The 26,857-nt window shown below is 35.6% G+C and overlaps 2 long non-coding RNA genes across 3 annotated transcripts; one reads left to right on the plus strand and one right to left on the minus strand.

Annotated features, from left to right (window-relative positions):
• Window positions 1–2,740: 2,740 nt before the first annotated feature.
• Window positions 2,741–8,397, minus strand: LOC111925971 (uncharacterized). Its single transcript, XR_002862615.2, has 3 exons — window positions 8,009–8,397; window positions 5,251–5,369; window positions 2,741–3,529 (listed from the first exon to the last, which is right to left on the minus strand). It is a non-coding gene; the product is annotated as an uncharacterized LOC111925971 (long non-coding RNA).
• LOC111925970 (uncharacterized) lies at window positions 8,132–26,391 on the plus strand. 2 transcript variants are annotated; one of them, XR_002862613.2, is made up of 5 exons: window positions 8,132–8,217; window positions 14,780–14,903; window positions 23,778–23,866; window positions 25,995–26,060; window positions 26,287–26,391. It is a non-coding gene; the product is annotated as an uncharacterized LOC111925970 (long non-coding RNA). The 2 variants fall into 2 exon arrangements; XR_002862614.2 differs by lacking the exon at window positions 23,778–23,866.
• Window positions 26,392–26,857: the final 466 nt, after the last annotated feature.

Consider the following 26,857-nt stretch of genomic DNA (forward strand, 5'->3'; position numbering starts at 1 on the left):
TACCATACAAATTAATTTAAAACAAATAATAACTGCATGGATTTTATTTTTTTTTTTTCTTAGAAGTTCTCAGAGCAGACCAGAACTCTAAAAACTATTTAATTAACTTAGAAAGAAACTAGGAAAGCCAACTTCATTCTGCTCTGAAACTGAGAAGCTTCTCAAAAAAATGAAAAATTCTTCATTACCCAACTGCCAGTTTCAAAAAAGCTGCAGGGAAATCTGCAGGATTGGCAGACTGCAGCTCTATGTAAATGTACAAAAGTAAGCAAATAAATGTATAAATAAATAAGATTATGCCAGTGCATTTCAAGTTGCAAAAATGGAAACTATTTGTCTGCATCTACATAAGATGTAGGAGCACCATTGGAACATCAGGTTTATGCAGCATTTCATTCTTTGTAAGAAATACATCTTTAAATGTTAAGTGGAACTAGTTGGAAAATACAGCTGGAATTGTTTCAGGCTTGAGGGATGGATAAGGGTAATTGAGATGAAGGTCTGCCACTAATGAATTACCACAGCCACACTATTTATTTTGATCTTCAGAGGCAATTCAAGTATGGGTCAGCTTGAATAGAAATATCTCACTGGATGACAGCATACAGTGGAAAAAGTTACACAAAAGGCTCTTTGTTCATTAGAGTGCCAATAACAGTGGTAAAAAATAGATAATTTTAATGATCTTAGGAATTTCTAATAGGTATACACTGTAGAAGTGAAAGAGAAGCAGGCAGATAATGATAAGAGAATTTAAAAGGATGTTTTACCTAAGAATTCTTCCTTCTGTGCTGAAAGAGACAAATTCTTATCCCATACTAGGCATTGGATTTATAACTAATATGGTTCCTGTAGGCCACACCATTGCTATTATTTCTTTACAACTGAGAGTAGTTAGGTGTTTGACTGTTAAAATAATGCTACAATCCTTATATTTCTGTGTTAACAAGTTAATGTTCTTTCAGAGATGTCAATGTTTTCTCTAAATTGTCTTAGGGAAAAAAGCTTTTCAGCATCTTCATTGTGTTTACTTTCTATCTCTAAAGGTAAAATATAAAATCCATTTTCTAAAAAAAAAAAAAAAAAAAAAAAATCTGTCAATTTTTTTTGTCACATACCAATAAACTAAAGGCAAGAAAGCAGAAATAAAAAATCTAACATTCCAACTGAAGTATACCTCATTAGGGGTTGAATTCTTACTAAGATACATAAATATCCACTACATATTAAAGCTATGTATAATTATGTATAATTAGCTGGTATTTAAAGGGCATTTAAAAATAGTGGACATGAATATTTAAAATTATTTCTGATGAGATTTGGAGGTGGAAAACAGCCGTGAAAACTAGAATAGTATTTTGAAGCTATGAGTGTGCATCATGTCTTCAAAAGAGGGCTTAATTAGGATGGATAAAACATGGAACTGCATAGTTAACAATGAAAAGAAACAAAATCTTGAACAGCTGTTCCCAAATGATCATCAGCAAACCTACGCATTGAATGAGTCAGGGGTCTTGAGAAATAGAATCATATTTTGATTATAAGATGAAAACTCAGTACACATAAAAGAAACTGAAAACTTTCAATTTTTTTCCAGTTTCTGACTTGGACTTTTGATCTTCAGTAAGACACAACCTAGATAAGTTTTAGGGTATATTACTGTGATTTACATTTCTTCTATCAAATAGCTTGGCATTATAGCTAACATATATAACCACCTGCAACATTGTACTACTACAGAGCCTTGTGGGACTGTCAATGTTTATTTTCTCATTGTATGCTGAATTGATAAATATTAAACTTGAGGAATATTTTCTGGATCATCAAAATATCTTTTTAAAATTAATTTATTTTGGTATATTTATCACCATTTTGTGTTTGCTTTCCTCAGACAGTAATCTGGCTGAGCTTAGTGACAAGGTTTTCAGTCAGGATTTTGAGCCTTAGATGAGATACCATAGTCATCCAGTCATGTATATAAAATAACATGATTGGAGCCAACTAAACTAAAGAATACAACTTAAAATAATAAGCCACTGAGTCAAATATATTTGTAAAGACAGCAAAATGACTGAATAAACCCTTCTGTTTGAGGTACTCAGTGCTTCTATAGATAGGTGAAGAAAAGATGCATGAGCAATTTTAAAATCTCCACAGAAATCTGGTTATGAAAGTTTATAGAACCACAGAATCATAGAATGGTTTGGTTGGGAAAGGACCTTAAATATCATCTAGTTCCAAACCCCCTTCAATGGGCAGGAAGTCCTTCCACTAGAGCAGGCTGCTCAGAGCCCCATCCAGCCTGCTCTTGAAGGCTTATAGTAAGCACACTATTTATGGCAGAAAGATAAAAAAAAAACCCTTGTATATCTCAAATTAAATAAATCTGGCTTGTTTATACATCTGAATTTCAAATATATATTTTTAAATACCTTTGTGGGGTGGTTTTTTGTTTGTTTGTTTTTTGTTGGTTTTTTTTGACAAGCTAGAGTAATTATTATGGCAAAGTTAGAAGAACTTATGACAGAAGACTTGCAAAATTCTCAGCATTTTTTAAAAATCATCTGTTTCCATTTCCCTGTATGTGGTATCTTCATTGTCTGGGAAACAACATGTGAGCTTTGTACAATTTTCTGTATGGATTCAAAATCTGAACTTCTCTGTTCAAGCTATATTACAGGAATCATTCAACTGAAAGATTTTTTTTTTTAAAAATTTATTTTTTCTTGCAAAGCCTCATCCTTTTTTTCATAGTTACTTATTTAGTTAGGTACTTGTGCCAATACATGCATATTGTCAGCCAAAGGACTTTTACAACACATGCCTGTACATATTTTCTAGTTAAACTGTCATTCTCATTGGGAAGTCAATGACAACAAAGGAATTAACAGACAGTGAACAATATTTTGATAATCTATCCTTTGTTTATCTGTTTTCTGAAAAATCTGTGCCTGTTTGTACTTAGGCAAACATATTTTAAAATGCTTCATGTGTACAAAGTTATATAACAATTATACTTCCACATCTCATACCTCAGGCTACAGATGTCCATCTGAAATTTAAAGCCTTTTGTCAACAGAAATTTACTCTATATTAATGATAAACCTCCCTGATGTCACTCAAAGGTTTAGGTCTCTTTAGGAACCTGAAAATATGGTGTCTAATTTCAGAATGAAATTATGGTAATAAAAGAAACTCTCCAGACAGTTGGACTTTAACTAGCAAAGCAAAAAAGCATCCGTTTCAGCAATATCCACTACTTCAATATGAGGTGAGACAAGGGCATTAGCAATACTCCAAGGGTTTTTCTTGGGTTTGTTTTATTCATCACATTTTACATAATCTTTCTTCATCTAATACAGTACTAGATAACTGATAAAGAAAAGAAAAAAATATTTATTTTCTAAAATGTTTTTCTAACTCATTCTTTAGTATATAAGTATCCCCCAAAATCCTTACTTATTAATACATTCCCATATGACCATAACTTCAGTGACTTGTCCTGGCTGTCTTTCTTGCACCAGGGTTTCTGTAAATGAAAAGATGTATATTAAGCTGAAAATGGAAATCTTATGTATTTGTATAAGTATATATTTTTATATTGCATAAATAAATGTAATTTCCTCTTATTTTTGTGTGTCTATTGTATATATAAATATTTATGTGTTGCATTTTGAACAACACAGAATTGAAAGAAATTCCTTGGGGTCTTTGAGATCTGCCATATATGTCTTGTTCATTCACCTGAGGTAGAGGTAGACATATTTTTTTTTCTAACTGGATGCAGTTTTGCAGGGATTATCTGCAGTTTTAGACTCTCACAAATAGGTGGCACTAATGAATTCTTTATTTGCAGTAATTTCTATGTTCCCAGCTAAGAAAGTAAAAGTGCTTTGTGTCCTCTGACACATTCCATATTGACCTTTGCAACCAATAGCAAATTTGAACTTAATTATTAGGGCTGAAACCGATAAAGAGAATCCTGTTTTTCACTTCCATGAGATAATTTCTACTGAATGTAAAAGGAGTTACTCACAAGTTTAGGAGAAGGTTGCCTACGTGCTGTATTAAAATAAGAAAAGCACATTGCTCTTTAATATAAAAAGAAATCTAGAGTGACATAATGTATTGAAAGTTCCTGTGAAAGACCTGATTAAACTAGCTGGACCTGAAATATTACCTGGCATGCTAGAAATGTCAAATAAAAATTACCTTGAAATGTGAATTTGAGTCACATTCCCTGCAGGTTTACACTGGGGTAAGCTTTCCTAGTGTCAGTGTAATTAGGGGTGTTTTTCAAATTCAGCTATCACAAACCATAGTTTGTTAGCATTTTCTGAATAAGATGCTTCTAACAGATATTTTTAGGTCCCCAAGCAGAGTTGATCAATTTATGGAAAACTCTTTGGTGCTTTCAGAGAGGGAATCTGACCTCTCTCCATGCATTGCATGTGCACACCTGTAGGCAGGTGGGTATGTGTGCACATGTACAGTCCATGTATATTTATAGGTACTGAATGAAATTATATCTGCAGAAATCTTGGGGTTTTTTTAATTTAATTTTATCATGCATTATAATGAAATTGCCCTGTTTGCATGATAGTATGACTAAATCCTCACAGACAAAGAAACTGTGAGAATTTAAAGATTTGTGTGAATCCAACCCTGTATTTTACAAGTTTTGATAGTTTGGAGAGTATAACAGAAAATATTTTTAATCAAATCTGTAAATTTTTGCCCTAAGGAAAAGAAAGACCTCCAGTCATTTTTAGAAACAAGTGTAAGCCCTAGTAAAAATTTCACAGAGCTTTCAATATCATTCAAAATTTTAAAAATTAATTTAGCAATTAACTTTATGCTTGATAGAGTAGGAATTTTAAACCAAGACAAGCTTCCAGAGATATAATTTTATGAAAAACAAAAACCAAAAAAGAGTTGAGCATGACATTAGAATTAGAATCAGAAACCAAACTCAGTGTGCCCACACAACCCACATGAATGTGAGCACCTTATGCACCACAGCTGAAGGAACACGGGGAAGCAGTATCCATCAAACGTAATTCTCCATGGACCTCCCACATGATAATGAAGGTGGGAAAAATGCACATTACTCTCTCTTGTGATGATCTGAGGTTCTAAATGATTACAATATTAACACATCAAGCAGTTTCTGGTCACTTTGGGTCTGAAGATAGCAAGCAAGCTCTGGTCATGTCCGTAAGATAGATGTTCATAGACAGATTCTCTTACCTTCTTACCTATAAGATGACAAATTTCAAAATATCCATGGAAAATTAATAATTTGTATGGTAGTTGACTTTGTCTGGATGCCAGGTGGCCACCAAACCATGCCATCACTCTCCTGTCAACTGGGCAGGAAAGAGAAAATATTATGGTATGTTCATAGGTTGAGATAAGAGCAGAGAGAGATCACTTAACAATTACTGCAGGAGAAAAAACAGATTTGACTTGAGGAAATTAATTAAATTTATTGCCAATCAGTCAGAAGATAAAGAGAAACAAGAAGAGCAAATCTTGAAACATTTCCCCCTGCCTCTCCCTTCTTCTTCACTGCTCATTTTTTCTACTTTCCCTGCTCCACCCCCAGTGATGAAGGGGGATGGGAGATGAGGAGTAAGGGCTCTGGCATGGGGTCCTCCATGTGCTCTGCTTCACTGTGACCCACATGCAGGGGCACAGCTGCCTCACCATGGCTGCATCACAGGCTGCAGAGGAATAAATCTCTGCTCCAGCCTCTGGAGCGCATTTTCTTCCTGCCTCTTCATTGACCTTGATGTCTGGAGGGTGGTTGCTCTCACATATTCTTACTCCTCTCTCCTTTTAGTGTCCTTCAGCAGATTTTCCCCCTTAACTATGCTATCCTAGAGGTGTTGCCACCCTTACTGATGGGTTTGGCCAACATCAGTTTCCACTTGGAGCCCCCTAGGATTGGCTCTGTCAGGCATGGGGGAAGCCTCTGGGAGCTTCTCACAGAAGCCACCTCTGTATTCCCTCACTACCAAAACCTTGCTTTGCAAACCCAATCCACAATTGCCTGCAATATCTCTAGAAACATACAAATATAGACCATGGGAGCAAGACTGCTGGCCTGGGCCAAAAATGTGCCACAAAAATGTGCTAGAGATGACTAAATTATGGTGCTTGCCCTCTGATAGTGTTAAACTGAATTCAATTCTCACATTAATGTTTAAAACAGTGCAGCACATGCATGGTTAGGGAAGAGTTGCAGCATTATTTCGGTTACTACTTATGACAAGTATGACAAATCTTAAAATTTCAAAAGTCTATTCAGAAAAGCAAGAAGAAAAGAAAAAATAACTTCAGTGTTGGCAAGTGTTCACAATGCTGTGTTTTCAAATTTCCACAAAAGTGACAGATTTTTAAATGAATGCAATAATTTGAAAGTCAATATACATAATATGTCTGCTAGATACAAGATGCATGGCTGTGTCGTTATATACAAGGAAATATTGATGAGGATTCAGCAATTACAGGTTATTGGGAGAAATTAATTAGAAAAGACTTGCAAAAAAAGCAGAGGAATGGTGAGTAAGTACCATGAAAAGAGATGATAAGGTGTCGTGGTTTTAAAGCAGTAACTAAAAAAATTACTAGAAAACTTACTTATTTCTTGCTATGAGATAGGGATTAGAACAAGAACAAAACAGGCTTAAAACTTAAAAGGAATAAAGAAAGTTTATTAACAAAACTACAAGAATAAGAAAACCAGAATAAAACTTCCAGAAAACTCTTTTCACCCCCACTACCCAACCATTCCCTTGTTCACATGACAACATAGAGACAAAAAAACTTTGGTGTTTACAACAGTCCCAATTCTTGCTATAGTCTTTTTCATCAGCCTTTGTAGAGAAACAGAAGTCTTTTTCTGCTAATCTATGGAGTTTCTCACATGAAAACTATTTCTGTTATAGGTTTCTATTTTTCTGATGCCAGCTGCCTGGAAAAATCTGCCATCAGTTGTCTCTTCCCATTTCACATCACTCTGAGGTGTGTTATGGGTCAAATGAGTCTAGGGATGTCATTTTTAAGGATGAGTTATTCAAAGGCAAAAGTTCTCTTCATCTGTCTCTGTGAGCCTCCCTGGAAACAGAAGTTTTCTCTTTGCCTCTTAATGGCCCGAAATGACTTCTCCCCCTCTGTTCCAGCACCTCACTGTATCACAATTACTCCACCTTTTGCTCAAAATCCACACTTTGAACACTCCATTCCTCCCAATATACCGTGTCATGAATTAAAGGATTTTTTTTTTTTTTTTCAGAACACTGTTGTCCATCTCCATAGCTTTAACAGAAAAATATTTCAGCTTATTAAAGCATCTCCTTATTCTCTCTTCCCCATCTGAAACTTAATTCTTCTCTTCACTGTCTTTGATGGTTTTATGATGCCTTCTTCATGTTGATTATCCCTCTCTCTCTCTCTTCCCCTCTCTCTGGGAAAAAGGAGTAATGTGTAAGTCTCATCCATGTAGTAAAAGAGTTCAAGTCTTGGAAAAGCTGCAGGTGTTCATGGTGTCAGGTTTCAGTCCAGCAGCAGAAACTGCAAACCAAGCCAGGCCGGCCGGCTCTGTTTCTGCGGCCTGGTCCGGCCTGGAGTGGGGGGAGGAGGCCGAGACAGAGCCTTGTTACCTTTTCAGAAGCTGGAAACCAAAGGGGTCAAGAGAGCTCTGGCTTTACATTTTAAGGTGGTGTTCACAAGGTGATCTCACTTCTCAATGGTTAAAACTGCCGCTAATTCTCAGAAATGGTCAATAATTGGTCAGGAGGAAAAACTCCCATCAGCCTCCAGCAGCTTCAACTTCCCTAGCTCCCAAAGCTATCTTAAATGCAAAGTCACCCCAGGACATGAGGGAAGGCAGGAAGGCAGGAAGGGAGGAAGGCAGGGACGGAGGGAGGGAGGGAGGGAGGAGAATGAGAGAAAGTGCATATATAAGTAGCTTATAAGACAATCATGCAGTTGAGCAGGTTACCTGAGAGTTAAGGGCTGTCTCCATCTTTGGAAATTTTTGAAATCCAACCAGTCTGAACCTTACAGCTGTTTCTTCTTTGGGCATGAGGTTGAGCCAGAAGCCTCTTGAGGTCCCTTCCAACCTGAATTATGTTATGATGCCAGATCCCAGCATTAACAGGAATAACTTGGACACAAATATATGATGGGTGCAGTTCCACTGATACAGAAGTAAGTAAATAGTGTATCCTTCATGAAAATAGCTATGCCTGCCCTAATCATCATCTGACAAATATAACTTCATCCATACCTACATTGGGACAGCTACTCATTCTTTCCAGGACAGTTAATACAGTCCACAGTTCCAATGAAAAGAAACCTTTTATAGCTGAGGAACAAAAATTCCAACACCATCACTCTCCTGTAAAGAAACAGTTTACTAAAATAACATCATCATCCATCAACTACTAATCTTTAAATAGCAATAATTACTAAATGTTCTTGTACCTACTAAACTAGACAAAGACAGGATATAAACACATTGGTAAATCACTTAAGCAATAAATTACAATGTGTGCCTTGCAGCTTAAGTAAACACTGTTGACTTGGAGTTCACAGTAAAAACAGAGTGGCACAAAGTTACATTGCCTGAAGTAGGAATACAGGTCTTTCATATTAAAGCATAATTTTTCAGGGAGAAAAATCTCTGTTTATATATTTATTTGAATAGTCTTCAGGAACATAAACAGAGAGAAATAATTTAAATACATGTTATGTCTGGAAATTTTGAAAAGAGAATATGTAGACCTGGGGATTAATGAGTGAAAGTCTTTCATGCTCAGGTCATTCACTCATCTGGGCTAGAGGGCTATGACGATATTTTGGAAGACAGTATTAATGGCATACCTTTAGATTGCTTTAAAAGAGCAATTGAAAGACGTACAACGTATAAAGATATGAAAGTTGATTTATCAAGACATGAAGTCAATGAAAATTGTTTCTTAAAAACCTTTTCTAAAAAAGATAGTTCTAGCTATTGTATGCAGCTATTTCAAAATAAACCATAAGCTGTTTTTGTTTATGCACTTGTTCATGCCTTTTATTTTAGTTTCATTTGCATTTGCCTCATGCTGCATATTATAAAAGAAAAAAGTGCTGTCTGTGTGCTGCATATAGCATACACACCAAAGGGTTATGTTACCTGCAATAAACACAGTGTCACAGAAAAAGAGGCACTGACCACACTTTCAACCTCTCTGGTCTTTACAACAGATTCTTTTTTGGGTACATTGCTGCTCATTCCTCATTCAAATATTTTTGAAGAATGATCATACTGTCATATCTTACCATGTCACTTTACTCTATGAATCTCACAGTCTGCTTCTCATTGAAGAATCAACTGCATTTAGTCTTTAGAATAAATTTTTGTTTGTTTTGTTTGTTTACTTTTTATTTACAAATAGCTACACTGTATTCTTTGATGAACTGTTATGTCACAGTCATCAAACCACTATGCTGCAACAATGGAAACACTGTACAGACAAACAGGCACCAAAAATTAATTTTAAATTTAAAAAACTTAGAAAAAAATAGGCATGTGCCAGCAGGAAAGCTTAAAATATTAGTACTTACCTATATGAGTCAGATGTACTCAAATACTCAACATCCCTCAAAGTGTTATTTAGCTCAACCATGGCCTTTTATTTAGCATTTCAGCAGATTCTGCCTGGCAACTACTGAGTATCAGAATTTTACAGGTTTTTAATCCAAGGCACTTCCAAGCATTGTTTTGGTTACACATGCCATGAACTTGGACTTCTCAGAGCCAGGTACTGGCTGGCGGCACCCTGGGTTACTGCTTGAAGGTGCATGACAGCATGGGCAAGTGAAGGCAAATCTGAATTCCTTTGACTCTAAGGCAGCCAGGATGTGAACTAGCTCCAGTTCAGGAGAAACAGTAGCACCTTCAGGTGGATCTGGGCAACTCAATTTGCCCAGAGAAGTTTTAGAGAAGCTGTGGGTGCCTCATCCCTGGAAGAGTTCAAGGCCACTGGATGGGGCTTTGAGCAGCCTGGGGTAGGGGAAGGTGCCCCTGCCCATGGTAGGGGGCTGGAACTAAAAGATCCTAAAGTCACCTCTAACCCAAACAATTCTATGGTTCTATGATTGGTACAGTCTTTGAAAATCAGGGTGTGTGATCTCAAAATCAATGTCTGCTAGGTTGTCTGGAGACTAAGATTGGTTGTGGCTGGGCAGCCCTGGACACAGCATATGTGCTTGCTGCCTGTTTTGCTGTCTGTAGGCCGTGCAGAATCTCATAAACACACAACAGTGTTGCCCAGGTGTTGCACAAACTTTTTTTTTGCAGAAAATCCATGAGTAAATCCCAGTCCTGGACATAAGAAACATCACAGCTTGATAAATTTCGTTTTGATCTGTGCTTTCTTCCTTATTTAGCTATATTCCCTGAATGAGCAGAGGTGGCAATAAAGGTATAATTTAAAGGAAACAAATTATCATTAACCAAAAGAACCCAAAAAAACATCATCAAAACTCTCCAAACCCAAATCCCACTGTCATTCTCATGTAAACAGGAGGTGAACAGGAGGCTCTAACCTAAACAGTGTCCTAGCCTGGGCCCCAGAACTTGATCATTCATGATCATTCATGGAGGTGGAGGTCCCTACCTCATTTTGTCCTGGTTTCAACTAAGACTGTCCCAGTATCCTAGCCCAGTAATCTCATTTAATAAAGAGCCTGGGTATGGCCACCTTGTTGTGGATATAAAGGATTTTAATGACATGCCACCTCTCTGCCAGGGAACACTCCGTGCCCTCTTTTATTTACAGGTACAGCTCTGAATTCAGTGAACTAATAATGAGTAATGGTGCAATTTTGTGCTGGGAAGAGAAACAAAAGGAAATAGAGGATGATGAAAAAACAGAAAACTCAATGCCGAAAGCCATGGGAACTGGCTGGAGAGTAGCAAATGAAGCTCATAAAATTATTTCTCTATTTAGACCAGAAAGTTTTTGAAGCATGATCTGAGAAATAAATAAAAATTAATGTTTTAGAAGAAAATCTTAAAAAAAAATGAAATCAAGAAAAACTGTTTTAAAGGCACAGGGTTTTCCATGTAAACAGAGATCCTGAGGACTGGAACAGCAGAACCAGAAACAATATAAGCTAATTTCTAAAAGCCAGACATTAAAGTAGGACTAGCAGTGTCTCAGTCTGTTGCCTGGATTTGAGACAAAAAAGGCTTCTCACAGTAGGGAATATGCTCACAGTGTCCTGTGTCCAGGGTCCTGTCTCCATATCTCAATACTACTGAAATCTTTTCTGAGGCAAATTCTGTACAAAGTTTGCTGTTCCAAAATCAAGAAAACACATTGTTCCAAACAGTAGGAAATAGTCTGTTCTTTAGGGCACTAAATAGGAAAATAAACAAAACAGTAGTTTGGAAAAGGAAGCTTCATGAATGACAGACAGCACTGATGATTACCTCTGTATTGCCTCTGTGTTTCACACAGTTTTAAAGCATTATTCAGCCATCTTCTGAGAAAAAGTGCCTACAGTTACCAGCATCTCCCCCTCACTTTGCTCTCTTCTTTGAAACAAATGCTATTGATCAGTAGAAGTCTTTTCTGAAATTGGCAGAAAGGTATGAGCCTATTAAACCTCTCTTATGAAGGTGGAATATGACTGGAAAGGAGAATTGATTCCTACTAGATTTAGATCCATTAGCTTTTTGTTGCAATTCCCTATTTGTAACATTTCATTACACACTTTCAGAAGCTATTTTTTCTTCTTTTTATCTCATTCTGTGGATTTTGCTTTTTATATTCAGAAAGAATGATCATTATTTTCCTATTTCTATTCTAGACATTATCTTGTACATATGAATTTGTAACCAACTAAATCTTGCAAATTATTTTTTTTCCCATAGGAAGCTGAGTCAATTGTGTCCAGATTGGTTTGTTAGCTATGTTTAAAATTACTGCAGAACATATAAGTTTGTGAATGTATGTGTCTTCATATCAATATATAAATCTTCAGTCAGGTCAGATTTCTTTGAATATGAACAATGGCAGTCTTGGCTTAAAAGGCTAAAAAGAAAAGAAAGTTGGAAGGAGAATGTTTTGAACATTATTTTCAGACAAGTGCCACGGTTAAAGGGAACAGGCTGAAATAAATCAGAACTTCTGACTGCCCAGACTGACAGTGTTCTTTAGCAGGGGCCTTTTAAGAGCCCAAATAATGGTTCAGTGCAGGAGAAAAAAGAATGTTTTGAGTCTGAAGCCAACTGTTCAAGAAACTCATCCCTCTTCAGTTCCACACCTTTTTGTCAGCAAAGAGAAGTCATCTGGCATATATATTTAGAATTCTATTTTAAAAGGGGGATTTCTAAAATATCTAAAATATGTAAATTTCTAAAATATCGATTTGAAAAGAGTTGATTCCAAGAGTTTCTGTTGCGTTTAATGAGAATAAAGGAAGGCTTAAACTATATCAGAGCAGTCAGGTCTTTTAGAATAGATCTTCATAGTAACCATTCATATATATTCGAGTGTTTCTCTAACACAGCAGAGTGAGTTACTAATGTTGTCTATATTTCTGGCATTGTCTTCAGCTCTGTTTGAACCCTGAGGGCTCAGCAGTGTGTCTGAACAAATATTTTACAATGACTATTTTCTAAAACAAATGTATCTTTGAGTTGCCTGGAATTAATATTGAATTTAAGCTGAGTTAGAAGAAAAAAGTGTTTGCAAATGTGAAACAAGCCAACTCAGGCTACAATCATGAGCAGATCAGGCATGATTTGTAAAAGGTAAGGAGAGTATTCCTGCTCATGAACATCTCTGAAAAATTTCTTAGCTAATGGGCTGAAAAATACTTTTGTGGTGAAAGAAATAATGAATGTACAAGTTTTGTTCATACAAACCTAGAATTTTCCTCCTGTCTCCTGTTTGGGGAAAAGAAAATCTAGAAAAATGTCTAAAAATGAAAGTGCAATGTTTTGCTTCACTTCTTAGTTCATCTGTGAAATTAAACCATCTATAAAATTCAACAAACAAATGAAATGTGTACACTGATGTTTATCTTTGAATGTAATGAAATGTAAGCATTCTCAGAATGCAATTTCCTGAACATTTGATTTGGACTATGCATATAGCCATTGCTGAACTGGAGTCTATTTGACACAGTTTTTATTTTAAAAAATGCATTCCAAGCACTTTATTTCAAAAGTGAAATTAAGTGATACTTAATAACTATGGGGGTTGGGGGCCTTATTTGTTTAGTTGTTTTTCTGACTCCTGGTCTCAAACCCAATTATAATACAGTTTATCAAAAAGGTATTTGGTACATCATGCACAATGAAGCGTAGATCCTTTCCAGTACAGCTTTTGAATTTCTGAATCTGTACTAATTTTTCTCCTAACACTTTTTTTTTCTCCTTTAAATTGCTATTTTACATCATAATACGATCAAGTTCTTAGAATTTTCCTCTTATTTTCATCAAAATGCTAATGAGCTTGGTTTGTTCACCTTTCAAAGAAAATTGAACTCCATCTTGAGGAACAGTATAATGATGGATATAAATTTCACAAACTTTTAAAGATCAATGTAATTCCTCTAACATAAAAATATGTTAAAAGCAAACAACGTAGAATTTTCATTGCCTGATATTTAAATATAATATAATATAATATAATATAATATAATATAATATAATATAATAATATAATATAATAATAATATAATATATTGTAATAGTAATAATAATAATTAACAACAACTACAATGCAGTATAATTTAACTTATTTGATGACTATGGTTAAATGTGAATATCTAACTGGAGAAGGTTCAGAGAGATGCCAGAAGACCAAGCCTGCTCCTTTGCAGGTTTATATTCCTACAGAGAGTTTAATAAATATCCTTCTTGTGAATCACACAATTTTTGAGATTATCAAAGAGAAAATAAAGAGAAAAGCAATTAAAATAAGAATTATCAAAAAACACATGCATGGCTGAAGAAATTATTTAACCTTAAATTTTTTAAATTTAGGTGTTTTTTTTTTAGTCCATAATCTCTAGCAAGAATACAACACTATCCCTTACTGAGGTCTGGGTTCTTAAAGGCAATTATTATACTCAAATGTCTAAACCCTGGTCCTGAGCTTGTACTGTGGTCTTCCAAGGCAGGTACAGAAAACTGAAGAATCAGGAGACAGCCTCATGCTGGTGGACACTGTTTACAGGTGACCAATCAGACTATAATCAGGCAGAACATCATCTCTAAAATTGGTATCAACTGACCTGAATGAAAAAAGACTCAATTATTGTTCCATGACCCATAAACAGAAGATCTTATAATTGCATATTAAAAATGTTACACATTGCAGCCTTCTCATGCAGACAAAACTGTGCTGAATGCATGATGGTGGTCAAAGATACCTTATTAAAACAAAACCAGACTAGTACTGAAGAAAGTAATAGTTACTTAACAGTGAGTACAGTAAACATGTGACATTAAAGTGAAGTGTAGGTTCACTGCCATGCAGTAACTGTGGATATCTGTATATCTCTTTCTATGCTTTTCTAAAGTAACCCTAAGTTCTATAAATGATACAGATGAAGAAGGATGTGTAGGATATGTCCCACTGATCTGCTTAAGGTGCCTAATATGCAATAACATCAAGCAGCACGTGCTACATAGCAGTAACTCCTGCAGGCAATCAGGACTGATCCCACCATTCATCCCTCAGCTGCCTCCTGGCTTGTTTTTTAGGTGCCTCAGCCCTGGACCCTGTGTGCCATTGGAGGGACATGTGTGACAACAGCCAGCCTTGGTCTCAGGAAGGAACCCAGCAACCTCCCCTTGAAGCATCCTCAGCAGTCAGCCTCATAGACAGGTCTCTATAAGTTGGTGTTTGTGTATATATATATTATTAATACTATTTTTATTTTAAATATTCTTAAACAATCAATTTAATTTGAAATATTAGTGCAAATAAAATTGGAGGTTCTGCTTGATACTCACCACATTTTCTTTTCATTTCACCAAACATTCAGTTGTTTTTCAGGTTTGGCTCGTTGCAGATATACTTCGGGGTTCTGGTTTTTTTAGGGTATTTTATTCATCAGCAAAACAAAATCCTAGTTATATGGACATTTCCATTAAAATAACTGGGCCATATGTAAATTGTTCCTTACTGCTTGACAGCTAATGATATGTTTCAGTATAAAAACATGGAGATTTATTACTATTCTGAACAAAATCTTTATTTTCTGTCTAATATAACAGTGGGTGTTCCCATTATCCATGTAAATGGTTAGATGTTTTAAAGCTTACCATGCTCTTGAACTCAGTAATGCATTAAAGCAATGACTTCCACCAGTTAAACAGATTTCCACTGTGAAAAACAGATGTCTTGTCATGAGTTGCAAACCTGTTGCCACAAATTTACTTTAACTTAACATTTAAAGGCATAAACTGAAGTCTTTGGCTTCGCTGTTTCATTTAATATTCCTACAACTTTATGTAGATCTCTCTGAGAATGTATTAATATATTTTCAATCTTTCTTTCTTTGTAGTAAAAAATAATACTTTTTAAAAAATGGGGTTATTAAATCAGGTTAGTCACAAGGAAACTTTGGGATGAAACCAGAGGGAAAAGTTACAGAGGAGCTTTCATATTTTTAAGAATTATCAAGGACAAGGCCTCAAGTAGAGATAAAGGATTGGAATTCATAACTACTTTAGCCAGGATTCAGGTAAGTTGGAAGAGAAGAAAAAATATCAAGACTTTCCATAATTCTTGTGCCATTTGCTAGACCTTGATGGTGAGGCCTTCCGTGGCTCACTTCATAAAAAAGGTAAGAGTTTCTTCATTCTCTAGAGAGTCTGACTGCATGTATGAGGCATTAAAATGCACAGGTTGAGAGCTTTCAAGAGCAGATCAATCTCTAGACTCACCACTGTGTCAAAGTGGTTGAATTAAATTTGCTTATAGCCCAGTGAATTGAGGTTTGACTTCCTGACCTCTTTTGGTTTCACATCCAATGTCAAGCCCAGACAACACTGCTGCTGGTAAGGTTATTTTCTTGATATACCTCAATAACATGAGTCCCTTCAAAGGACTTCTAAAATTACAGTTTTCATAACCTAACAGGAAAGAATTTGAGACTACAGAAATATTTGGTTGTTGGTATTCAAAAAGAACTCTCCTTTTTTGAGAGATGATATTAATAGATAAGAGCCACAGGGAAGAAAATTTGTTTGTCCAGTTTTATGGCTAAAGAAGTATTCCCAGAATTAGTAAATAAGGGAATCCTTCCCATTTCATTCTCATAAGTACTCAGTATATTATTAAACAGGCTTATGCAAATATGCCTATAACAGTAAAATAAACAGTGGGAGAGGTCATTTTCTGTCTCTGAAGCTGCCTTTTAGTCTCTCTCTGTGCCTATGAATTGTTTGGGAGATTTGACCTGAGGCAGGAACAGTAAAGGATTGCTCTGACAGTGGGTTGCCCCTTATGCTGCTTAATCTGCTGATACATGTGTAGAGCACAGGGACACTGGTGCAAGTGTCCCTAAGCAATTCACTGACATTTGTGTGGCACTCCTTCTAGGCTAATATATCTGTGCAGACATCATGCTGATGGAGCTGGATTGCTGCCCTTGCTCTAGGCCTATTTCTTCTACTTCAATCCCTCACTAATAAAAAGGTATAGGAAGTAAGGGGAATAGTACTTATTGTTACCCTTAATAGTACCCTTGTTAATGCCAGTTTAAACCATAAACCATAGTAAAAATTGTTCTGTCTTTTCACTTGAGAGATGCTAGTGTTTTAGGATGATCTGGTGCTGCAGAAGTCTGGCTGATTTTAAATAAGGACAACTGAATACTTTTTAGTTTGATCTTAAAATCACCTTTTTCATAAATCATAGAATCATATAGGTTGGGAAAGATCTCTAATTTCATTGAGTCCTACTGTTAACCAAGAAAATCTGTGTAACCTGGGTGTGGTATAGAAGCTGCTCATTTCTGAGTCTGGGATGTACCTAACTTAGTTTCTGAATACTTTGAAGTAATTCATCATTGTCAGGAGGAAGTAATCATCCTGGGGGAAGTCCATAATGTTGTGAACATTGATGAGATTGAAATGTAACTTAGTTTTCCTGTCATGGAGCAGCGTGACATCAAGATATGAAAAAATTGCTCACATTTTGCTCATGAAATCATTGGTTCAGTCACATCATCACTGCTAGTGCTATGTGCTGATCCTGCCATCAGGTGCTTTGCCTTGCTCTCACACCGCTAAAACCTAATACAGAGCAAATTATCTCAGTACATCATCTGCTTGAGGGTCCCACTATGATTTTTAAAGACACACTGAGGATGTAAGTGTGCCTTCATTCATTACAAATGTCCCTAACACCTCAACAGAAGACAATCAACCATACCTTGGCTTCCAGAGAAAAATGACACTCCTGTGCTAAGCTGGAAACAGTGGTTGCAGCTCATAAGTATATTTATTTCCACAACTGTAGTTAAATCACTAGAGTAATAGCAACAACTTGAACATCAAAATCATACCTTAAGAAAGCTGAAAGAAACAATAAGATTTAAGGTCAATATTAATAGTCTTTGTCTAACATTGTGTCTTAGATGCTGAAATTCTATACTATTTATAGCTCATACTGTGAGTGGGGAAGCAATATATTCCTTTGACAGACCTGTACTTCAAATATATTTATGAAGTGGGTTTATATTAATATGAGAAATCAAACAGAAGTGTCTACATTTCACAAGAGATGAAACCCAGATGAAAAAGGATCTAACAAATCCCTATTTTTTAGGAGTATATCTTTAATCACCCTCCTACACCTTTTGATGGAACACCATGGGGTTCTCAGGGCATGTTGAGTTGCAGCATATTCATGTCCGTAGAAGAGAGCTCAAAAGCCTGCAAGAACCAAAGTGACCATGCAAATGACCATGTGTCCTGAATAAACTAACTTTCCTGAAGACATGCTAACAAAATAGGTTTCATCTTTATACTTAATATTATATATATATATAATATATTATGTATATATAATATATTATATATATAATATATAATATATCTCAAATTATGTGATGAATTATATCCTTAATTTAGTTGGCTTTACGTTGCCAAACAACTTTATGGAATTTCTATTAAATGACAATCATGTTTTACTCAATTTCTATAATAAATTGACCAATCCACCTAGAGTTGTGCTTTCCCCTCTCCCTAATTCTTTCTGAGACAACCATCCATTCTGTAAACTGAATGGTGAAAAGATCCTTCACTATTTAAATAATTAAATGTTGTAAAATGCTGCTCATGAAAGAAATTAGAGTAATAAAATATTGCTTTTCTATCTGTGGCTCTAAACATCCATCTAGAATTTGATAAGTGGAAAATATTTCCCTTTTAAAATATTCAAATTTTAAAAGCCTGTACCAGAATTTTATTTTAAGACAAATATTTTTCTTCCAGGATATGTTACACAAGTTGCATCACCTTAAAATCTAGTTCTGTAGTACAAGTAGACAGCCTTGAAAAAGTTTTCTTATTTATTTCTTCACTGAAAAGCAACCAAATATATTAAATGAGTACTTTCATTGATTTCATATATTCATATATACTTTCACATGGATCCTGAAGCAGGAAATATATTGATAGGGAAAAATGCACTGAGGAAAGAGGAAAGCTGTTTTAGAAGAACTGTTATGTGGACAAACTGACCTCAAAAGTACATCATAACACAGTTTCTGTAATATTTTAACTGAATAATCCTTAATGTGTTATTTATTTATTTCAAAATGTGCTGACAGCCACTGCTGGAATACCTGAAAGTCAAAGTCAGGCATGGCTCCCAATATTCTGAGCAGCACAAAAATTGACAGGGTAACCCTGTGTCCCAGAGGGTTTGCACTCTGGTTTTCAAGGTACTTAACTGCAAGAGGGATGGGTAAATGGAGTGTGAAAGAACCACCAGTAGGATAATGTACTTAAGATGGAAGCTGGTGTAAACTTCAAAATGGACTTTTGCAGACGAGTCTTAAAAACTCTCTCTTATATCTGAGTTTCCTGTCTCTGTCTCTGATGGCTATTTCCTTTTGTTGCTGGAAGCTTTGCCCAATAATAAATATAGAAAGATAATGTCCAAGTCACCATCTGAGATTTTCTGAAACTGGTTTGAAACTACTTAAGTAGCAGCAATTAGAAAAAAAATCTGTGTATTCTTAGAGAAAGAACATAACTTTTGAAAGAGAGACTGGCTGCCGTTTTGATATAAGAAATGTGAGGTCCGCTTGACATGAAAATTTACTCAAACTTAAAAAAATTATAAACATTTAAAATACTTTATTTTGAAAATATATGACTTAGAAATTCTGCTAGAAACTTCCAAGATGTAGTTTTATTTTTCCCTAAATATAATTGAACAAGAAAAGTCTGAATTTGGGTTTTCTTCTCTAAATCAGTTATAAAAAGCAAATAATAATCTTCAGCCACTTAACAAAATGTTTTGTTGCTTTAATATTATTCTAACATAGACTTTAATTTTCCTGCTAATGGCAATGTTTTTTAGATAGATATAACTACTTACATTTTTCTGAATGTCATAATCAATACATGTACCTTTTAAGTATAACTCTAAACCTTATTTTTATTATAAAACTAGGTGTTGGGATCTAAAATTCAAAATGAGCAAGTGTTCATAGATGATAAGCATTTAAAATGTACTGTGCATAATTATTAGATTCTTTTTTCCCCTTGCCCTTCTGCTTCCTGCCTTCTCAGTTGCCCACCAGTGAGTTACATTTAAGAGGAGGAAAGACATCTATTGACCACAGAGCTGAATTCAGTTAATGTGCCTCACTCTAGCAGGACAATGCATGTAACACAGCAGGCCTAATTTGCTGTCCCTCTCCAGCTATGAATATTGCCACCAAATGTCTGCAGTCAAGTGGTTTTCATTACACTCAAATTCTGTGGTGTGGAATTCTCTGCAAAATTTAATGACCCAAGTTCTTATTTGAAAAAGTCCTCTTTTACAATGGCATTCTACCTGAGTACCATGCACAAGTGAAGTATATAAAAAAGTAGATCCACTGAAAAAAATGAAAATGCAGCCTGTCATAGTAGCTGAAAGAGTGTAACCAATGAAACAGTTTTCTAAAGGAGCAGTAAAGGAGCAACTCGTAGCTTTTGTGTGTGTATATATATATATATTCCCTGAGAATGGGTTCTTCTAATTGATTGCCAAGTCCATGAGTCCATGCATTATTTTCTGGAAGAAGAAAGCATGGCTGTGGCTTTGAGAGGTGAATTCTGCTGAATATGTGAGGTTATTGTTATGTTTAAAGTCAAAAGACAAATTCAGCAGGGGAACATTTTTTCTTAAAATAGTTGCCACAGTAATAAGAGCCCTGTTTTATGGTTGGCTTATCAAAGGTGCTGCACAGAAAAAACCTCTGCTCTGTTCAATATCTTGTTCTCATTATTCTTGTTGCTGGTAGCACTAATCATTCCATATTTTCAAAATGAGCACAGAAATTGTGAATTCACTGTTGTAAAGAGAAAGGAGATAAAAAAAAGGATTTAGAAATTTTTCATTTGTATAAACCTTTGGGATCATTTATTAAGAGATGAAGGTTGCAGCACATCCATGAACACATCTAATTTGCCTAATTATCTGCAAAATTCTTCAAGTTGAAGCTCTTTGCTGAGATCAGTTCCTTTGAAGCTTTAGTAAGAGCTTGGAAGAGGAGGATGTGTTCTAGTCCATGCAATTTACAGTGCACAACAATGTAGGTGCTCTTTTGGCTTGAACAGAGCTATTCACTAAGTAGGTAATTCAGACCTATACAGAGTCTTACAGAAAAACTCAACCTTCCTTAAAACATATGGGTGTAGAAGCAGACAATAAACAATTATGTTTACAGAGGATAGTTTGGCTCTTAACATTTTAGAGCATGTCATTATATGATGCACTGTTGACATTACTAAGTTGTAAGTAAATCACTAACCAGTTTCCATGTCTGAAAGGGTAGAAAAAAGCTTTACCAGGCTTTTGTGTTTCTGCTAGAAAAGGGCTATAGCTTTAATGGTACACAAGTAATCCTGGATGTGTGGCCTACTGAAAGAGGTATCTTAACCTCTGAAAGTGCCAGCATTTAAATCACAAGCTGGGAAAATTACCTGACCTCTCAACACCTGACCCTTGCATGGAGCTATTATTTAAAGTGCCAAAATCACAGTAAACACCTATTTACACCTATAACCTACAGTTCCCAGACTTGCACCAGTGCCCTGCTCTGGCTGCCAGTGAAGTTGGAGCCTGGCTCTTCTTGGGACTATCTCTGAGAAGAAAACTTAAAGGTCTCCAGAGAAGGAAAAAGACTACTTGGAAGAAAGTAGCTTATTCCAAAAAACTCTCAAAATATACACAGAAATTTCAAATGTGTTCTGATGCAAGCATGTGTAATCCTGCACTTTAAATTCAGCAAGAAACTGGATCAGAAACACAAAGTAAAATGTCAATAAGAGATTTCAACAAATTTTGAGCTGTTGCTATTCTACAAAAACTGCAAGCATATCTAATCCATTCTAAATTCAGTCAATTCAAATGGAAAGCAATACATGTAATGATAGGAAAGATCACTTTGAGGACACTGGTTTTTACAAAAGTGTTAACTAACATCTGCAAACCATAATTAATCGTTATGAAAATGACAAAGAAGATGATGATGATGATGAAGAAGAAAGTAATAATAAAAGAACATTTCATTTTGTAGAAAGCTGTACCCTAGGCATAGTGCCAGTATCAAGATGAAATAACTAGAATGCATTTAAACCCCCCCTCCCCCAGATCTGACTGACTTCTGGTATTTTGTCAGTAAAATGTTCACCAAGAAAATTCCTTTTATTCCTCATTTGGATGACAAGACCTATTGAAAATGTAGTATTTAACAAAACCATTTGAAGTACTTCAATCTAAGGATGGTGCCCCTAATGGTACCTGCACTGTGAAAAATATCAGTAAAAACTGTTTACCTCCTATGGTCATTGTTCCCACAGTTATGTGTGTCCCATTAAGCCTGAGGTCAAATTTAAACTGAGAATTTGGAGACAAACCTCCTGAGTTAAAACATAATCAAATTGCCTTGGGACTATTCCAAAGAGAGAAATGGAAACACATTTTACCTTTTGCTTTTGTCAATACAGAAAGAATAAATACCCTGGAAGGAAAAGAAAGAAGGAGGGGGGAAATAGGCTGATGATAGTTGAATGATTTAACAGTGTCTTATATTAAATGCTGACAATGTAGTCACAGAAGTATTAAACCAAGGCAAATATTATTGTTACCTGCATTTTTAACTCTACTAGCTGAATTAGACTGTATGATTGCTAAGTAGTAGAAGACATGAATCTGGCAGCTGCTACTCAGTTTTACCTGACAACATTCAGAATCAAATAACATGCTTTTCTCTATTACTTTAAATATCACCAGAAAGGAAAAAAAAAAAACAAAAAACAAAAAAAGGACTTGCTGTTGGCAAACAGTAGAAAAGGATTAGAAAAGCACTTTTTCCCCAGTATGTAAGTTCTGCATCACAAAACAGGATTTGGAAAAAAAAAAAGGAAAACTAGGCATGGTTATTTTAATACCTGTAAGAGACAGCGAAGACAAAATTCAGCAATTTCTGGATAGCCATTATTACATATCAGAGTTTTTATTGCTCAAAAGGAAAAACAACCCCTACAGGCATTAAAGTGACAAAATCTTTCCTTCTTAAATTAAGTATTGCTTATATTACATATAATTCAGAAAGTAAAACTGACCCTCACAGTAAAGCGCATTCATTGTTTCAAACTCACATTCATTAATTCAATGCTATTTAGAGGCTGAGTTTAACTTTGAAAGATGTGGTGAAGTAACCACAGACCAGTAATTCATAAATTTATGATCATCTTTTTTCCATAGATGTGAAAGCTTTTACAAAATTAGATGGGTTTTTTTCTTTCCCTTTTTTTTAGGGGTAGAAATGAATATTTAAATAACTGTTTCCAGATACAGCTTTGAGCCCCTGTGGGACTAAAAATTTCTAATTAAGTTTGTGTAGCCCTTAGAAAAATTACAACAATATCCTTTTACTATTTTCTATGCAGAAATGTAGGCCAGTCAGCATTACCCAAACTTCTGTCAAATAAAGCACACTCCATTCCACTTCTGACAGCAATGTGCATGCTCCATTAATGGGGTGCTTGCTTGCTCAAGCATCTCTGTATTAAGTAGGAGAACAGTTACATCTAACAGCAATCTATATTGTTAAAAGGAGGTTGTTAATTCTAGAAATGCACTGAATGCATAAATAAAAAAATCACAGCATGTGTAGCTGTTGGCATGACTCTAAGACAGGATTCTAGGATTTTATTAGACCAGTTCTGACTTTTCTCAGAACAGTTTGGAAAGGGCAATTACTTCATATAGAATGCATTAAGATAATTCCAATATTTTCACAGAAATAATTGAAAAGAAAAAATGTGGGTAAAAGCTGCCATGTAATTCATGTGCAGTGGAATAGTTAGTAACAACTCCAGTTGCTACCAGTAGCAAAACTATCCTTATCCAGATTTGTACTAAGCACTGTAAAAATGAATGGGAGAAAAAGCTTTCATTGGGGCACATCCCCAGGGCAGAGAAGGGAATCCCAGATCCATAAACACATTTGGCTGTTTGCAGGTGGATGTTGTTCCTGCTCCCTTCCTGGACGCTGGACACACAGTACTGAGTCATTCAAATGATACATGCAAGCCTCCTCTTGGCAGTGGGTGAGGTTTTGTTCTTCCTCCTGAGGATTTTTTCAACAGAGTGGCTAGTACTACTCTATCCTGCTTTTTTATTGGGAGCTTGCTCTTTCCTGTACCACCATTCTCCTGAGCTTCAGCTTCTGCATCCTTCCAGCTTAACCACCCCCAGTGTCCATTCAATGATAACCCCATCATCGTCCACAGACTCTCCTGTTAGCTCCCACACCATATGGATCTCCAGTCCCATGCACAAAACATTCTCTTTTACTCTGCACAGATCTATGCTCTCTGCCAGGGCAGCTGTGTTCACTAGGACAGCTCTGCCAGCATTTTGGGATCAGCAGGCACCAGTATTCTCACCCTGTCTCACTGATGTAGTGTCATTAATTCTGGAATCACAGCAGATGTAGCACAGAAAGTTCAAGAGATTGCATCAGGACTGGGTAGAATAGTGTTTAGTGGGGAAAACCTTCTCTTAATTCATAATAAAGGAGTAAAAATGAGAATTTCCCCAGAACCTTTATTTTATAAAGATATATATATATAAGCACTGTGGGTATTTAGGTTAGCTGTACAAAACTCAGGGGCTGCCTGCATCCTGCACAGATAGTGCTCAGCCTCAGGAACATACTCTGAGTGGGAAAATTCCAGAAAAGATAAGTATGTTTTGTGTAAAAATAGAAATGTGCCCATTTATGAGGTTTGAAATGACTAATTATGAGAATTCTGAAGCATTACTTTGCTCTTTCTGGGTGAAGTAGAGAGATTAGAAATTCCTGATTTGCATAAGGCATTCATCATAATGAGTACAGAGGGCACAGAGAGAAACAGGTAGAATATATGTGAATAGGGCTGATAAATACAGGAACATAAACTTACTCTTATGAGCAAGTTTCTTTTTATTTTATTTTATTTTATTTTATTTTATTTTATTTTATTTTATTTTATTTTATTTATTTATTTTTATTACAGAGCAGTAGTGAGACCACAGGAAAAAACAAAACAGACAAACCACTGACCTGTAGTGCATGACCCAAAGCCTGATGATGCAAGTAAACTTTTAGGTCACAAGGCTGTCTCTGTAAGTCCTTACCAGTGAATATTAGGAGACCAGCTGGAAAGGTGGTGGTAACACATCAGAGTTCTGGGTGCTGGCACAGCACCAGCTCTGTCTCTCTAGCATTCCTTCCCCATCAAGGGGCAGGATCCTGGGAGAGGACACAACCAGGCCAGATAATCCAAATTAACCAAAGGGATATTCCAGACTGTATTACATCAGTTCAGATATAAAAGGGGAAAGGAGGAGAAACAGGGTATTTGTTATTTTCCAGTGTTTGCCTTCCATAGTAACCTGTGTGCTGAAGCCCTGCTTTCAGAGAATTGGCTGAACATCCCTCACTGATGGGAAGTACACTTTAAACTAACTTTCCCCCTTGCTTATGCATGGGCTAACTTTCACCTTTTTTCCTTCATTAAACTGCCCTGTCTCAACCCATGAGATGTTTTCCATCTTATTTTCTCTGCCCTCTCTCTCTGGGAAAGGGAGTGATAGATTGGCTTGGTGGGCACCTGGCATCCAGCCAAGGGCAACCCAATACTCTGCCTTTGCATATCTTTTTTGTTGCTTTTATTTGAATGACATAGATATAGTGTGTATGTATATATATATATAAAATATGTGTATGTATGGCTATATTACACGGACAATTAACAAGAGATAATTCTAAAATAATCTGTGTGTTGAAGGTGTTTAAAAACATGCTAATCCAAACCTTCCATCTTAGTAACTGAGAACAAGAAGAATGACAATAAACTCTTAGAATTAAAATCTCAGACTATGCAAGGCTATAAAAATCATCATTAACATTCTGTTATATCTGAAAGCACATTCTAAGCCAGAAAGGAATTTGGTACTGGTGTCAACAGGATTGACATTTTTTTTTTTGTTCTGCATTCAATTAGAGTAAAAAACCATAAGAGATGATGATCTTAACTTAGTCCAGAGTACTGAAAAGGAGATATCTTGGAAAATTAAGATTATCTCTAATTGTGAACACCTTGGCAAGTAAAGACATCTATTTCATGAAAGAGCTTTACAATATTTTTATTACAGCTTGCCTGCAATATTTTTATTTCTTCTGTTTTTCAGATCTGAAGATCTATTTTGATTCTTCCCAGAAGCCACAAAGAGAATACTCCACCAGACTTAACTTCAGTAGGTTGTGGCTATTATTATCAAAGGTTTATACCACATTACCTCACAATATTTAGATCAAGCTAAAGCTCCTAAATTTTAAGACATTACATAAAAAAGCCATTTCTAGACCAGAAAGTTAATTTGATATTGACTGTTGTCAATGCTCTACTCCAAATAATGTGTCTAGTCTGACAATAAAATGGCAACAGATAGAAGCTAACATCCTATTTATTTTCTATCCTAGAGTAAAAAAGTCTTATTTGACTCAAGTTTGCCATTGCCTTCTGACAAAAAGCACCTGAAAAGAAGAATACTTGTGTTTTCTATGCATAAAATTCAATAAAACAGAAGAAATAAGATAAAATGATAAAGTTATTTATTTTTCATGATGTTGCTTCATGTAAGCAAAAGCTGGGAGCCACCTGATATTTAAAGTTTGCAGCAAATTATGTCCCCAGATATTTTCAGTGGCTGAATCACCATCATTTTCCAGTTGTATACTGAAAATCTATCATATTAACTGTCACTTTCTATTATTAATTAAGATATGAAAAAGAACTCAGAAGTATTTCTTTTCCCTAAGCTTGACAATGAATGCAGGCCAAGTTTCCGTACTGAGATTTCATTCCTTCAATGGGATATGTAGACTGGTGAGAAGATTTAAACTAAACTAAAAACAATATGCATATAGCCTTATGCCACTGTCCTAGGTTTTCTTTTCTTGTAGCTTTTATGAAAGAGCTATATTTTCTTCAAAATTTCTTTCTCTACTCCAGACATTTTATCCAAGAAAATATTAAAAATAACAGAAACAG

This window comes from Cyanistes caeruleus, chromosome 2 (assembly GCF_971803275.1).
Source record: "Cyanistes caeruleus chromosome 2, bCyaCae1.hap1.1, whole genome shotgun sequence".
Taxonomy (NCBI): Eukaryota; Metazoa; Chordata; class Aves; order Passeriformes; family Paridae; genus Cyanistes; species Cyanistes caeruleus.